General features: G+C 44.6%; 1 protein-coding gene across 1 annotated transcript in view; it reads right to left on the reverse strand.

Moving 5' to 3' along the window:
- LOC311237595 (voltage-gated inwardly rectifying potassium channel KCNH6-like) overlaps window positions 1–17,711 on the reverse strand; it is a gene marked incomplete at both ends in the record, with an annotated part of 60,088 nt that overhangs the window by 6,192 nt on the left and 36,185 nt on the right. The window lies entirely within an intron of this gene.

Below are 17,711 nucleotides of genomic sequence, written 5' to 3' on the forward strand. Positions count from 1 at the left end.
TATATTGAGCCTATTGTAGTTAGTTTTTGAGGCGTTGTGATACTCCAGTGTATCCGGAGATACGGAGACACACACACGCGCACGCACGCACGCACGCACGCACGCACGCACGCACGCACGCACGCACGCACGCACGCACGCACGCACGCACGCACACACACACACACACACGCACAAAGAGCTTTCATAATTCGCCAAGCTATAAGAAACACACTGGGACTGATTCCAGAGTGAAAATCCAATTAACTAATTTCAGTACAGTCACACAGATCCATCACAGCAGAATTATCCTATAATTGAGCTGTATAAGGAATAGAATCAAAGAGCTTAGGAATCTAGAGAAAGAAGTCCTGTACACAGCATTCCCCATGTGCTCTTATTAGAGTCAGGTTCAGGAAGGTCAAGTCTAGATCTCATAGCTGGGATGTACGTTTGTTTATTTGGATTTTACTTGGCCTTTATTTGACCAGGAAGTCCCGTTGAGTTTCAAAAACCTGGTAAAAATACACAAGATACACAATGACCATGTAAAACACACAATACACCAGGAATACAAAGTGGTCAAATATACATTGTACATGTATTTTAAATGTTTCAGTGGTTAACGGTGCATTGCTGCCACTTGGTGGAGAGAGGGAGGTCGCCCATATACACAGCACCTCAGTGTAACTCGGGAGCCACTAGGTGGCGATATACATCGTTAGGACAGTCAACCCCCTTTAGTGTTGTAGAAGAAGTGGTCCTACTGTATGTAGCTCAATGGGTAGACTGCTTGGTGCTCTGAGCAAACCACTAACACTGCCGCGGTTAGGGGTTCATTCCCCCACTGGTGCCACCCGTACTGAAAGATGTATGCAGCCACTCCACTGTTAAGTACTCTGTATCCTGGTACTAAAAAGCCTATAGAGATGCAGCCGTTAATCCATTCAGGGAGATAATGTGACTCATAGGGAGTCGTGCCGTGAGGAACAGGATACGTGATTATAGTGCTGCTGACTCTACCATGTCTACGGAAGGAACAGATGCCAGGTCTGATACACATGCTATAGAATACCATTGTGATCGGTACTTAATGTGTAATTCAGGAGGGCACAGGAACACAGAGGGGGTGCTGCTGACCCGGCAGGGAGTCACGGCGCAAAGTCACGGAACGTGCATCAAAACCACAGTACCTGGCGTGCGGGCAACACCTACTGTAGGTGCTGCTGTGCTGAAAGTAAACAAGAGTGACGTCATTAAAGGAACACGCCAACACGCTTACCGTCTTCTCCAGAGAGAGAAAAGAAGATAGATACCAGTTTCCTCTCTGTGCATTCAGTAGAAAGCTACGTTAGCCTAGCTTAGCACAATGAATGGAAGCGGACAGTGCCGGTTAGCCTAGGCATTGTCCAACTAACACCTCTCCCGAAGGCTAACCGGCACTGTCCGCTTCCATTCATTGTGCTAAGCTAGGCTAACAAGCAGCCAGATAGCTTTCTACTGAACGCAGTCAACGCACTGACATTTCCCCAAATGTTGGCGTGTTCCTTTAACACATTGAATGCCCATAACGAGATTTCTCTGGTTATCAGCCCGCGGGTTGAATGCCCATCGCGAGAATATTCGTTTTATTTTTTTTATTAGCGATCTGAATTCATATATTTTCATCAACCGAGTCTACCGTTGGTAAGCCTGCCCCACCAGGCGCTCAGATGTGAAAAAAGCGCCCCCTATCGTCTCCCAGATGGTAATGCACCCTTTTGGATTGGACTCAATGAAAATCGATGAGAAAAAAAAACTCCGGAACCCACATTTTACTTCTCACGCATGTAACCGGAGCCGATCAGATTCATTCTGGACCCTCAGGACAGCGTGTAATATGTCTTTACAGTACGTAGCATTGGATCAATAAAAGGATTGATTTTTGGAATGGCGATCAGGAATTGGAATAATCCATTTGGATACCATCTGATCTCAGGTAAGGAATCTATTTTACCAGTCTTAGGATAATCAGACCCGTTTTCACGGAGATATAAGCTTTTCCCCTATAATGTGATATGGCTGTTTGACTGTAAGAGCGATCAGGAACTGAGAGAATAGATTTTCAGCGTGCGGCACCAGCGTGCACACGTACACATATACTATCGATAATCTAGCGTTTATTTGAAAACGATTCATAAATAGGCCGAAAAATGACAACGTTCTAGAATATTACAGTAGGCCTACATCAGTGTTTATCAGGGATTCTTTTTTTTTCTCTTGAAAACAAGGGCTTTTCAAAATGCTATAAAACGGAAATGAACCGATAAAAAAAAACAATCCGCTTCGACAATGTTGACTGGAAAATGAGTCATTGATGGGCGACGGGCAGATTAGACACATAATTTAAAACATAGATTAGGCGATAATAACGTTAACATTGAAGCGGATGGTGGGCATTCAAGCACTAAATGTGCGCCCCCTGCTGGGCACTGAAAGTGTTAACAACGCCACGTGCAGCGCACCACTAGAAAATATTGTTGTATTTTCTGACATGATAATGGAGCCTAAGCTAATGTTACACTGTATGTACTGTGAGCTGCAGCGTCTGTTGAATTTTTTTTTTTAAATCAGCTAAAAACATTACTGTTTAAACAGGCCTTTGGGTAATGCTTGAGCTTCTCCTCCAGGTATAAAATATGTCTTTTGTTTTTTTCTCTCTGTGATGCATTGTGTTTTTGTTCTGTCTCTTATCACTTGAATGGTTCTTGCTTTTTATTTTTATATTTTATATTTTATTTAAATATATTTGTAAAGGCAATCATACGAACCACAGTTGCCTTGAGGCTCCAGGTAATGCGTTGTTAGTCCGACACGCTCCGAATTGCAATCCAAAAAGAAAAGATGACGCTGGTCCAATGTACTTTCAAAACAAACAGGATTTATTGGGAAGCGAGTCACAACAGCCCCAATAGCTGCCTACCACTATAAAACAAACAAAAAGGGTATGTAAATGAACTTAAACTGTCAATCAAATGCGAATTGAGTGCGGTCAAAAACTATATGGTACCGCTACACCTGGGCCGAATGAACTCTAAATTACCTGCCATGTTATAGGAGTGGTTAGGGGGAGCGTGGGAAAAAAGGGGAGTTGACCAGGTAAGTCTCCATCTTGGAATTCATTGACAAATATTAATAAACACAAAGCACGAATACCATACTAAACTATATTTCTAAGGGGGTAATAAAGATACAATTTATCATCATAGGATTTGGCTCCTACAATATTTAAACGGTTAACCCTTTCACTACCACACTACAGACGGTTAACCCTTCCACTACCACACTACAGAAGGTTAATTGAATGTCCTACCACCCCCAGGCCTCCCCGCTGGCTGCCTGTGTGTGGAGAGACGGAGGGAGTGGGTGGGGCTGCAGGAGGGTAGCGTCCTCTTGTATACTTTATAAGCCACTAGCTCAGTAGCGTAGCAGGGTACGTGGTTGTCTGGGTACGGCCGTAATGGAGCAGGGCAGGCGCTCATCATTGGCTCTTATTTCCACTGAAAAGGAGAGACTCGTAAAATTGATGGACACACGTCGTGGATACAATAAAATCATCAACATCTTTGTTCGGGAGGGACAGGCTCGTGGATTTGGTGTCGTGAAATTAAGTAAGTGCCCTCATCTTCTTTTTTACTGGCTTTGCACATGTTGCACATTAAATTAGCACTCTGACACCAAGCGCTGTCTCTCTCTCTCTCTCTCTCTCTCTCTCTCTCTCTCTCTCTCTCTCTCTCTCTCTCTCTCTCTCTCTCTCTCTCTCTCTCTCTCTCTACATTTACATTTACATTTAGTCATTTAGCTGACGCTTTTATCCAAAGCGACTTACAAGTTCTGTACGACAAGTCATCAGGAAGGGCACAACTCTATCAGCTGAGCAACAATGTTCATCAAAGTGTTGAGTGCTACAGTGTAGGTTACTTTATTAGGACAAGTGCATGACAGTACGGTTAGTTAGGGTTAGATTTTTTTTTTTTTTTTTTTTTTTTTAATTCAGATAATGGTTGAAGAAGTGCGTCTTTAGTCGACGGCGAAAGATTGGACGTGATTCGGCTGTCCTAACTGGGGTGGGTAGTTCATTCCACCATTGTGGGGCAAGGACTGAGAATAGGCGACTTCTCTTTGATGACCCTCCCGGAGCTTGGATAGGAGTAGGTCTGAGGCGGCCAGAAGATGCAGAGCGTAGGGGTCTTGAGGGTGTGTAGTTAGAGACCATTGACCGGAGGTAGGCGGGAGCGGTTCCCTTTGCCGCACGGTATGCTAGGTCGAGGGCCTTGAAGCGGATTCGTGCAGCAATGGGGAGCCAGTGCAGGTCCCTAAGAAGTGGGGTGACATGGGCCGACTTCGGTAGGTTTGAGATCAGGCGGGCCGCTGCGTTCTGAATGAGTTGAAGAGGCTTGGTGGCAGTGGCCGGGAGGCCAGCGAGCAGTGCATTGCAGTAGTCGAGGCGGGAGATGACTGTTGATTGGACGAGGAGTTGGGTGGCTTCTTTTGTCAGGAAGGGGCGTATCCTTCTGACGTTGCTCTCTCTCTCCCTCTCTCCTGGTGTGCCGTCACCAGGCCTTCCTGGTGTATGATTATTGATGCATTGACACCAAGCTCCTCACTGACATAACACTGGTAGTAGATGCTGTACTTGGTGATTGGGAATAATATGGTGTAGCATCCTGCATTGTTTCTAAAAATAATAATAATAATAATGAATAATAATAATCTCTCTCTCTCTCTCTCTCTCTCTCTCTCTCTCTCTCTCTCTCTCTATCTCTCTCTCTATCTCTCTCTCTCTCTCTCTCTCTCTCTCTCTCTCTCTCTCTCTCTCTCTCTCTCTCTCTCTCTCTCTCTCTCTCTCTCTCTCTCTCTCTCTCTCTCTCTCTCTCTCTCTCTCTCTCTCTCTCCCTCTCTCTCTCTCTCTCTCTCTCTCTCTCTCTCTTTTATAGTGTTATGATTATGGGATCTTTTAAGTAGAGGTCTCAGAATTATCAGCTGCCCTGCAGAGCAATTGTGTGCCCATGACGATGGGGTCAAATGTAATGTTTGCAGTAGTCATACAATGCAGTAAAATTAAATTACATTTAGATAGTAGTGTTCCAGGCACAACAGCAAGGACCACCCAAAAAGGTGTCTTTGCGCACTGACACATAGCCCCAAACGGTCTGACCTCGAACCTTGTGAACTTCTAGAAGCGTGTATAAAAAAAATCTGTTTAAGGTAGATTTAGAACAGATAAAAAATATGCGATTAATTTGTGATTAATCGCGAGTTAGCTATGGACAATCATGCGATTAATCAGATTAAATAAAGTGTCTTTGGCAAAAGTCTTTGGGTCTCCACCAGGTATCGGGTGGAGATTCACTTTGATTCTGACAGGAAAGGTTAATGGTGACATAGACCAGGTTAATGCAACAAGTGGTTTAGTTCTGTGCAAGTGTGCAGTTAAAGTCAACCATTGTTGTAGTACACGTATATACATGTATATACTAACCTACTGATGGATATACATGTATATACTAACCTACTGATGGATATAGATGTATATACTAACCTACTGATGGATATATATGTATATACTAACCTACTAACCTACACTGTAGCACTCAACACTGTGATGAACATTGTTACTCAGCTCATAGAGTTGTGCCCTTCCTGATGACTTGTCATACAGAACTTGTAAGTTGCTTTGGATAAAAGCGTCAGCTAAATGACTAAATGTAAATGTAAATGTAAATGTACACAAGTCCAGGACTCATGACTCGACTTGGACTTGAGCACTGCTGACTCGGACTTGGACGTGGACTCGAGCATTGACTGCATTTGGATTCGGAAGGTGCAGACTCTGACTTGTTAATTGATACAGTTATTTATAAAAAAAAATTGGCATAAGATATTGATGGCTAGTGCATTTGTTTGGCTATTGTGTCACAAAGTAAATAAACTCTGTTTGAAATGGTGACCGCTGTGTCATTTATGTTTAATGTAGACCTTTTTTATCTGTACGTCAGCTCTTTGACTGCCCGAGAGGAGTGGACTCAACCTTGATGACTTGGACTCGGACTCGGACTCGGACTCGGACTCGGACTCGGACTCGAACACTGGGGACTCGAGACACGACTCGGACTCGAGATTTAGTGACTCGACCACAACACTGGAGTCAATGCAGTCCGGCAACGCCACTGCAAGCAATCATAGATTTGAACCCACAGCGATATTACCACCCCACGCCGACATGTCCTTTAGTGTCAGTATCCTTTAGTCACTGTCCTCTGGAGGCGGGCCAGGTGTCATTTAACTTCCCATCCCACTTAATTAGTAACACAGCCTTCTTTGTGGGCTGGCCAAGGTCTTTAAGATAACACTTCATCAGACAGGCTCAAACTACAATTTTGATTAGAAAGTCTGTTCAGAGCATCAGAGGTTAGAACAGTTTGTGGCATATTTTTTGTCATTATCTAACGATTACATAAACGCTTATAATACGCTGAGCCTATAGCGAATATTCATAAATCGATCACAATTCACTACAGTCCAAAGCTTATATATATGTGTGACATTACATTTCAGGATATTTCACATCTTCCAGGAAGTGTAAAACACTGTATTTGTGAGGATTGGTTCATTCCCCGCCACAGGCTTCTTAAGGTACTGTGATGATTGGTCCGTTCCCCGCCACACGCTCCGCTCCTTTAAGGTACTGTGTTGATTGGTGCATTCCCCGCCACACGCTCCGCTCCTTTAAGGTGCTGTGTTGATTGGTGCATTCCCCGCCACACGCTTTTGGAGCAAGTATCAATTCCAGCGCGCACCTGTCATAGTTTTTGATTAGCGCCCCAGAGGCTTTTTATACTGGGACTTCCCTTCAATCGATGTCGGGTCGTTTTGAATACTTCTGTTTCTGCCTGTTGTTCCCCGTTGCTGTGCCTCGTCTACTCTCCCTCCAGGACATCTGTGGATTGCCGCTGGTGAAGACCTTGTCCCCCGTTTTGAGCTGCGCCTCGTTTACCCGCTTTACTCTTGCGCTTTAGTGAGTTTGAACCAAACCCTTTTTTGGACGATTCTGTTTTGTGTGTTTTGAAGAACACTGAAGAGTTCTATTTTTGCTTACACTTGACTCAGCTAAGTTGTGTGTTAAAGGAGACACTGAAGATTATCATTTGCTTGCACTGGACTCAGCTGGGGTGTGTGTTTAGAAGAGACACAGAAGTTTATCGTTTTTGTTTTGCACTGACCCTCAGCTAAATTGTGTGTTGTGGTGATCACTGAAGATATCGTTTTGTTTGTTCTGGACTCAGCAAGGGAGGAGGAGACCGCACTGCCTCTGTGTGATGTGGACTGTTATTTACCTCTCTCTCTCTCTCTCTTTTCCACCTCGAGTTGTAGCTGGGAGTATCTGTAGAGCCGCTTCAGCGTCAATACCGTTTCCCCACCTCGAACACCAAGAGGATCTGCAGAGCCGCAGATAACTCTGCTGAAGGCAGTCTCCTTTTGTTTCAAGATTGTTACTTGCTCCTTTTTGACTCTGAAAATAAATACGCCCCAGTATTTGGCTAACTCTGAACTACCTGTCTGTGCCGTGCGTTTGAGGTCGGTTTCAAACCCTAACAGTATTTTCATTAAAAACATGACAAACATCATTCTCCTCTTTCTGCGTGGGAGAATCTGAGGGGTGTGTGTGAGGGCAAAGAAATCATTTAAATTCCATTGTTCTATTATCTTATCTTATCGTTCTCTTTAGGAGAATACAGCAGGGGACACACACGCCACTGTGGATAAATGGGGCTATCGTGGACAGGGTGAGCAGTTTTAAGTACCTGGGAATCCACATCACAGAGGATCTGACATGGACAACACACATAGACTCTGTGGTAAAAAAGGCAAAACAGCGGCTCTATCACCGGAGACAGTTAAGGAAGTTCAGAGTATCGGGGAAGATACTCCAGTCCTTCTACTCCGGAGCTGTAGAGAGCATCTTGACTGGAAACATCACTGCCTGGTTTGGAAACAGCACGGCACAGGACAAGAAGGCCCTACAGAGAGTGGTGCGCTCAGCCGAGTGTACTACGTGTATTGCACTACCAACCCTGCAGGACTTATATAACAGGAGGTGAAAATCCAGAGCCTGCAGAATTATGAAAGACCCCCACCACCCCAACAACAGCCTGTTCAAGCTGCTGCGGTCAGGCAAGTGCCTACGGTCACACGCAACAAGAACAGAGAGACTCCGGCTCAGCTTCTTCCCCCAGGCCATCAGAGCCTTGAACACTGAACTCTCCACACACAAGTACACACGAGCACACACATACACACACACACAACACACATGCTGCATTCGCTCACACACAAACGGTCACTTTAAACTAAATGGAAAGGACACTTTAAAGGAACGAGGAAAATAAATTTCACTTTAAGGAAAGAACTGATGTGGTTCTTGTATAGTATAGTTTAGAAATAGCAAGTATAGCATAAGGATATAGAGTAAAAACTGTATATTGTATAGTAGTGTACATAGGACCCAGTGCCTTAATCCGTAGCTAACATTGTATTGCACTATCTCAGGACTTTATCGTGCCTATTTTATGTCTATTTTATTACCTGTTTATTATGTCTATTTTATTATTTAGTATTATTGCACACTCAAAGCGGGCATGGCCACCCGCATTTCACTGTATGCCCTAGTATGTAGTATGTGACAGATAAACCTCTTGAATCTTGAATCTTAACTTATCTCTGCACTTCTTCACATGACCTGGGACACTGAAAGAAGTCTTTATGGAGGTAATTAGTGCATCCCATCAGTGTGACAAGGAGTCCTCTGGTCATGGAGTCTCTTACATAGGGGAACATGGTGTGTGCGTGACTGTAGGTTAAGGCTGGTTAAGGTACGTATTAGGTTTATAAACAGTAAGGTTAAGGTTAAGGGTTGATGGTGTCTGCTTTCTGATACAGTGACTCATGCTGGTCTTGTCCTGTTTGCTCTCTACTCCCTCTGTCTCTCTTCTTTTCCTTTCCTCTCTCTTTTCCTCTCTACTCTCTCTCTCTCTCACTCTCTCTGTCTCTCTTCTTCTCCTTTCCTCTCTCTATTTTCCTCTCTACTCTCTCTCTCTCTCTCTCTCTCTCTCTCTCTCTCTCTCTCTCTCTCTCTCTCTCTCTCTCTCTCTCTCTCTCTGCCTCCTTTCCTTTCTCCCTAATCTCCTCTCTCTCTCTCTCTCTCTCCCTCTCTCTCTCTCCCTCTCTATTTTTCTCTCTACTCTCTCTCCCTCTGCCTCCTTTCCTTTCTCCCTCATCTCCTCTATCGCTCTCTCCCTCCCTCTCTCTCCCTCCACTCTTTCTCCTATTTCTTTCTTCCTCTCTCTCTTTCTTCTTCTAGTTCCACCCCCTCTCTCTTCTGTTGTCTCTCTCCCATCATCATGTTGAAAACACCTCCTCCTACTCTTCCTCTTGACATTACGTCATAGTTAACACCTCATCTTCTGTCTGTGTACACACCATTAATGTGTGTGTGTGTGTGTGCGTGCGTGTGTGTGTGTGCGTGTGTGTGTGTGTGTGTGTGTGTGTGTGTGTGTGTGTGTGTGTGTGTGTGTGTGTGTGTGTGTGTGTGTGTGTGTGTGTGTGTGTGTGTGTGTGTGTGTGTTCTCAGGCAGTAGCAGCAGGGAATGGCATGGTTAGGTGGGGATGAGGGATGTTAGGTGGAGATGAGGGATGTTAGGTGGAGATGGAGATGAGGGATGTTAGGTGGAGATGAGGGATGTTAGTTAGGTGGAGATGAGGGATGTTAGGTGGAGATGAGGGATGTTAGGTGGAGATGAGGGATGTTAGGTGGAGATGGAGATGAGGGATGTTAGGTGGAGATGAGGGATGTTAGTTAGGTGGAGATGAGGGATGTTAGGTGGAGATGAGGGATGTTAGGTGGGGATGAGGGATGTTAGGTGGGGATGAGGGACGTTAGTTAGGTGGAGATGAGGGATGTTAGGTGGAGATGAGGGACGTTAGGTGGAGATGAGGGATGTTTGATGGAGATGAGGGATGTTTGTTAGGTGGGGATGAGAGACGTTAGGTGGAGATGAGGGATGTTAGGTGGAGATGAGGGATGGATGAGAGTGTGTCTCTTCTTGGGAGTGAGTCTACTTGGCAGTCCCCTAAATATTCATGACTGGAGACTTCATGTGTTGCAGCACAAGTGCTGTTCTAGTTTTATTTAGATGTGCTCACTCATATGGAAGAATATGCATCCAAATACACCAATTTTGTTTTAAAGTGAAATATATGGTAGTAAATCCACATAATATACAATTTTAACAAGGAAGTTAGAGAATAATTCCATATCCGGCTGGGCAACCAGGAATCTAACCAAGAATAGAAGATACAAGATATATCTGAAGGCAGAAGCTATTATGTTTCCTATAGTTAATTCTCATATGCGTATGTTATATCTGTGTTATTAAGGACAGTAGTTACCAATTGCTTTTACATGGAGACTCAAGCGATCCCATTGCCATGCCATCTCAACCCATTAGATAACACAGTATCTTCTCTCTTCCTGGGTCCTTGTCAGAGACCCTGTCAGATCGCCGTGTGACGCACAGACTGAGAAGAGATTTAACCCTTTCACTGCCACACTACCAAAGGGTTAACCCTGTCACTGCGACAATACAGAACGTTAACCCTTTCACTGCCACACCACAAAGGGTTAACCCTTTCACTACCACACTACGGAAAGTTAACCATTCTGTAGTGTGGTAGTGAAAGGGTTAAGACATTGATTCAGATCATAATGGGTTTGTTGGTTGCAATAAGTATACACTCCGTTTTAATCTGCTGTGCAAAATACATAATTTAAAGTAAAGGATGAAGTTGTTGATTATTGGTCTTGCAGTATAGTACTACTGATATGAGATCTGTCCGGGGCATTCTCATGTTTTAATGATCAATGGAAGAGCTCTGAATGCAACAGACCTTCGGGGTGGGAGGTGGATTTGATTGAAGTTTGATTGACATCCTGAGGTACCTTGGAGGCTGCAGTTGAAAATCTAATTGTATTGTATTTTCTTTTTTTTTGGTGTTCGCCCTAAAGGCAGAGTGCAGAGATGAGGTGCTTTTACCAGGAAGAGAAAACAATGGATTTCTTCAGATGAAAATAAAACGATGAGCCGTTCAGCCATTGTGTAGTGTGATGTGTGCCGGGTGCCAGTGTATGGTAGATTGAGCCTGCGTAGCCCAAGGTTGGGTGCTACCACTGGTGGTGAAGGAGGCAATGTGCACCCTACATTGTGGGGAGCGCTTTGAGTGTCTAGAAAAGCACTATATAAATGTAATGAATTATTATTATTATAGTGATAAAATGTGGAGTAAAATGAAGGAAACGACTTTTTTTCATTTCATGGGATCTTTAAACGTCCTATTTTGACGTATTAGTGCCTAGAAGTACATCAGGCAATATGACGTATTCACATTAAAAACTATTTTTAAAAATGCAGATGACTCATACTTACTTTTGGAAAAAGTCACATCACTGATGTTTAGCTCAAAATATGTATTTAATAGGGACGGGCAGGAGTAATGAATTAATGAATGAATGAATTTTATTTGTATAGCGCTTTTCCAAACAAAGTTACAAAGTGCTTTACAGACATGTTAAAAAGAAAACAGCAACACAGCCAACATCAGCAAAGGCGAACAAAATTAAATAGAAAATAGAACAAGAGAAAAAGAGACAAAAAACATTTCAAACAGTATTTGTAGTCAAATTGATAAAACATTTTAATGTGCTTGCAGATCGAGCACTCGCATAAATTACTGGAGTAGTGATCGAGTCGTTGTTTAGGGAAATCTATTTTCCAGCAGCAATAACGAGGGATTGTGTGGAGTCACTCTCACACTCACACACACACACACACACACACACACACACACACACACACACACACACACACACACACACACACACACACACACACACACACACACACACACACACACACACACACACACACACACACACACACACACACACACACACACACACACACACACACACACACACACACACACACACACACACACACACACACACACACACACACACACCTCGCTCCGTGGACATAACGATGCACAGCAATATTCTACCCAATGCTATTGTCAGTCAAAACAGTCAGTAATATTTACATGACCGCCACGCTGTCTGCCACGGCTCTCTCACTCTCTCCACTCCACACGGAACGCCAATAGTCTATGAACGCTATGCAAAGTGGGCGACGTGTTGTTTTGGAAATGCACATCACCATCATCAACTAGGTTTATTGATCTGTGTAACTATGTGCCCCCCCTGGAACATCACCATCATCAACTACTGCTTTATTGATCTGCTGCTTGCACTCATTGCACCCAGACTGTGATTGTTGTTCTGTAGATGAGAACTGTTCTATCGCACTGCTCTATCATGTAGTAGTAAACATGCACATGTATGTCTATTTTACAGCACTGCACTATCATGTAGTAGTAAACATGCACATTTATTTTTTTGTGACCAACTTTTTATTTTGTCTTTTTTTAAAACAAGTTCAGAGGAAAGACATTCACGTCAGCATTTCATATTAATTCACACAGTGGCATAAAAAGCGTCTTTTCAGTATATAGATTGTCCGTCAGTATATTCATATACTGTGTCTTTTCCTCCGTTCTGGCGGTCCTGTGGCTGCGAGACAGCCCAGGTCGCTTCTTAACCCCCCTCCCAGCCCCCCGGGTTTGCATAGACATTTTAGGAAAGGGGGAAACCATGATGCATACATGTATATAGGATACAATTAATTAGAAAATAAATCATAATTATGTTTGTTAGATAACCTCTGATCCTGTTACAAAGTAATAGGGAAAAATACAATTTAGAAACAACAACAAAAATTATAACAGTAAACAGAAAAAGAAAAGATAAAAAAAGAAACGACAGCAACATGATTTGTGTTCATTCTCTGGTGTCAAGGTACAAGTGTTCAACCGAGTGGAGTACTGATTTTACCTTCTGGGCCGCAGCAAGTAATGTTTGGATCGATTCTGTCTTTGCTCCCTGTGCTCTAGCACTGGATGCCTCTAATCTCAATACTTCGTAGAAGGACAGTTTCCATGCACATTTATGTCTATTGTATTGCACTGCTCTTATTCTATCTATCTTTCTACTCATGAGCAGGTGTCTGCACTTTATGCATTGCTTTTATTTAGTCAGAAACCTGCTGATAGTCTTTTATAGATTTTAATGACAGAAATCGATAAAACAAATTCTGCTCTGTCAATTATCTGCTCATTTTATGCCTGTCTATAATTATGACAATTTTATGCTAATTCTAGACCTATGTCTATTTTGTGTCCACACCACTGCTGTGAAGCACTTCGCGCTGTAATTCTTGTACGAAAGGTGCTATAAAGTTTATTATTATTATTATTATTATTATTATTATTATTATTATTATTATTATTATTATTATTATTATTATTATTATTACTATTATTATTATTATTATTATTATTATTATTATTATTATTATTATTATTATTATTATTATTATTATTATTATTATTATTATTATTATTATTATTATTATTATTATTATTATTATTATTATTATTATTATTATTATTATTATTATTATTATTATTATTATTATTATTATTAATAACCATTACCATAACCTTACCTTAACCACCCCTTAACCTAAACCTACACACACACACATCCATATAACATACACACAGCTGTCCAAAATATCATGTGGACCCAATCGCTTTTGCCCACTAAACTCCTCCCAGAGCAATCACCTAAATTCACTTCAAGCTTACTATATAGAGCGTTACAAATGGCTAAATCAATAGGCTCTTTAATGTTGGGAGCATATTATAGGATTAATCTGGCTGCTTGAAAATGAGCTCATTTGTTTGGAAAGTCACTGGGCGTGTGTCTATGTGACTGCTGTATATAATCTAATTACAATACCTCAGTCCATAGCTCATGTTATCAGTTTATAGGAGCTATCATTTTGGGACTGACAAATGTCCTGGTTAGGGTACAGTCGATGTTATTATGGAAGAGAAAGTAGTGGGGAAGTGGGTAGTGAAGGTTAGGTTTAGGCTGCTACAGTACAACCAGCTGGTCCAATACATATACTTTACAAACTGAAAGGGAAAAATTGGCTGTTGAGAAATTGCGGACGGAGGTAGAAATGAAAAGACTTGAATGGTAAATGGCTGCATTTATATAGCAGCTTTAATCCAAAGCGCTTTACAACTTGTTCCTCACATTTTACCCACTCACTCACACACACATTCACACACCGACGGCGGAGGCGACCATGCAAGGTGCCAACCTGCTCATCGAGAGCAATTAGGGGTTAAGTGTCTTGCTCAAGGACACATCGACACACTGCCCGGGAGGAGCGGGAATCGAACCGGGAACCTCCGGATAACCAGACGACTGCTCTACCTCCCGACCCACCGTCCCCCCCACACTTGAGTTGGAGGAGTGTACGGTAACCCTTTCACTACCACACTACCAAATGGTTAACCCTTTCACTGCGACAATACAGAAGGTTAACCATTTCACTGTCACACGACAAATGGTTAACCTTTTCACAACCACGCTACAGAAGGTTAACCCTTTCACTACCACACTACAGACGAAAGTGAAAGTGAAAGGGTTAAGTGGACCTGACTGGTAGGCGAGAGGAGAGCGAGCGGTCAGACTCGTCTTTCTACTAACGTGCCGACGGGGAAAGCGTACACTGTAAAAAAAAAAAAAACGTTTTTTCACGAGAAATTCACTGTATTATTTTACAGATTATTTTTATTTTTCTACTTTAACCGACTGTTGTGTGGCAGTGAAAGGGTTAACCTTCTGTGAATTGTCGCAGTGAAAGGATTAACCGTTTGGTAGTGCGGCAGTGAAAGGGTTAAGTGTAAAAATACCATAAGAATACAGTAAATTACCTTTTATCAAAATATTACCCATTAAATAAAGGTTGTGATCTGTAAATGTATTTGATTTGACTGTCATTTGACAGTAAGTATTTGGCAACCATTGATGCCAGACATTTACCGTTTTCTTGCAGCTTTTGTTCTTACAGTGTGTAGGAAGCCTTCCTCCGCTCTCTCCCTGTGACTGGAGGTAAAGTGTATGTACAGTATGTACAGTATGTACAGTATGTACAGTATGCAGCGGTCAAGGCTGTGGAGTTAAGGGCTTCACCAGGCGGCGCCGTTCCCCGTCGTGGCCCTAAGAGCCCAGATGTGACATCATCCTCCACGCGCCAACGGCTCCACGCAGCAGAGACACTCCATACAGGTTGGAGGAGTGAGCGGGTCAATTACCTCTCATCCCCTCTCATCCCCTTCAGGCCTCTCTCATCCTCTCTCATCCCCTCTCATCCCCTCTCATCCCCTCTCATCCTCTCTCATCCTCTCTCATCCCCACTCATCCCCTCTCATCCTCTCTCATCCTCTCTCATCCCCACTCATCCCCTCTCATCCTCTCTCATCCCATCTCATCCCCTCTCATCCTCTCTCATCCTCTCTCATCCCCTCTCATCCCCTCTCATCCCCTCTCATCCTCTCTCATCCTCTCTCATCCCCACTCATCCCCTCTCATCCTCTCTCATCCTCTCTCATCCCCACTCATCCCCTCTCATCCTCTCTCATCCCATCTCATCCCCTCTCATCCCCTCTCATCCTCTCTCATCCCCTCTCATCCCCTCTCATCCCCTCTCATCCCCTCTCATCCTCTCTCATCCCCTCTCATCCCCTCTCATCCCCACTCATCCCCTCTCATCCTCTCTCATCCCCTCTCATCCTCTCTCATCCCCTCTCATCCCCTCTCATCCCCACTCATCCCCTCTCATCCCCTCTCATCCCCTCTCATCCCCTCTCATCCTCTCTCATCCCCTCTCATCCTCTCTCATCCCCTCTCATCCCCTCTCCTCCTCTCTCCTCCCCACTCATCCTCTCTCATCCCCTCCAGGCCTCCCTTCTCATCATCTCTCATCCTCTCTCATCCCCTCTCATCCCATTCATGCCTCTCTCATCCCCTCTCATCCCCTCTCATCATCTCTCATCCCCTCTCCTCCTCTCTCCTCCCCTCTCCTCCTCTCTCATCCTCTCTCATCCCCTCTCATCCTCTCTCATCCCCTCTCATCCTCTCTCATCCTCTCTCATCCTCTCTCATCCTCTCTCATCCCCTCCAGGCCTCCCTCATCATCTCTCATCCCCTCTCATCCCCTCTCATCCCCTCTCATCCTCTCTCATCCTCTCTCATCCCCTCTCATCCTCTCTCATCCTCTCTCATCCTCTCTCATCCCCTCTCATCCTCTCTCATCCCCTCTCATCCTCTCTCATCCTCTCTCATCCTCTCTCATCCTCTCTCATCCCATCTCATCCCCTCTCATCCTCTCATCCTCTCATCCTCTCTCATCCCCTCTCATCCCCTCTCATCCCATCTCATCCTCTCTCATCCTCTCTCATCCCCTCTCATCCCCTCTCATCCCCTCTCATCCTCTCTCATCCCCTCTCATCCCCTCTCATCCTCTCTCATCCCATCTCATCCTCTCTCATCCCCTCTCATCCTCTCTCATCCTCTCTCATCCTCTCTCATCCCCTCTCATCCCATCTCATCCCCACTCATCCTCTCTCATCCCCTCTCATCCCCTCTCATCCTCTCTCATCCCCTCTCATCCTCTCTCATCCCCTCTCATCCTCTCTCATCCCCTCCAGGCCTCCCTCATCCCATCTCATCCCCTCTCATCCCCTCTCATCCTCTCTCATCCTCTCTCATCCTCTCTCATCCCCTCTCATCCTCTCTCATCCCCTCTCATCCCCTCTCATCCTCTCTCATCCTCTCTCATCCCCTCCAGGCCTCCCTCATCCCATCTCATCCCCTCTCATCCCCTCTCATCCTCTCTCATCCCTCTCATCCTCTCTCATCCCCTCCAGGCCTCCCTCATCCCATCTCATCCCCTCTCATCCCTCTCATCCTCTCTCATCCCCTCTCATCCCCTCTCATCCTCTCTCATCCTCTCTCATCCCCTCTCATCCTCTCTCATCCCCTCTCATCCTCTCTCACCCTCTCTCATCCTCTCTCATCCCCTCTCATCCCCTCTCATCCTCTCTCATCCCCTCTCATCCTCTCTCATCCTCTCTCATCCTCTCTCATCCCCTCTCATCCCCTCTCATCCCCTCCAGGACTCTCTCATCCCCTCTCCTCCTCTCTCATCCCCCCAGCCTCCTCCAGTTGTCACATAGCAGGCCAGCCCCAAGCCTCATCCAGTTTGTCACATAGCAGGCCAGCCCCAAGCCTCATCCAGTTTGTCACATAGCAGGCCAGCCCCAAGCCTCATCCAGTTTGTCACATAGCAGGCCAGCCCCAAGCCTCATCCAGTTTGTCACATAGCAGGCCAGCCCCAAGCCTCATCCAGTTTGTCACATAGCAGGCCAGCCCCAAGCCTCATCCAGTTTGTCACATAGCAGGCCAGCCCCAAGCCTCATCCAGTTTGTCACATAGCAGGCCAGCCCCAAGCCTCATCCAGTTTGTCACATAGCAGGTCAGCCCCCAGCCTCCTCCAGTTTGTCACATAGCAGGTCAGCCCCCAGCCTCCTCCAGTTTGTCACATAGCAGGTCAGCCCCAAGCCTCATCCAGTTTGTCACATAGCAGGTCAGCCCCCAGCCT

This window comes from Notolepis coatsorum, assembly GCF_963971535.1.
Source record: "Notolepis coatsorum genome assembly, chromosome: 12".
In the NCBI taxonomy this organism is placed as follows: Eukaryota; Metazoa; Chordata; class Actinopteri; order Aulopiformes; family Paralepididae; genus Notolepis; species Notolepis coatsorum.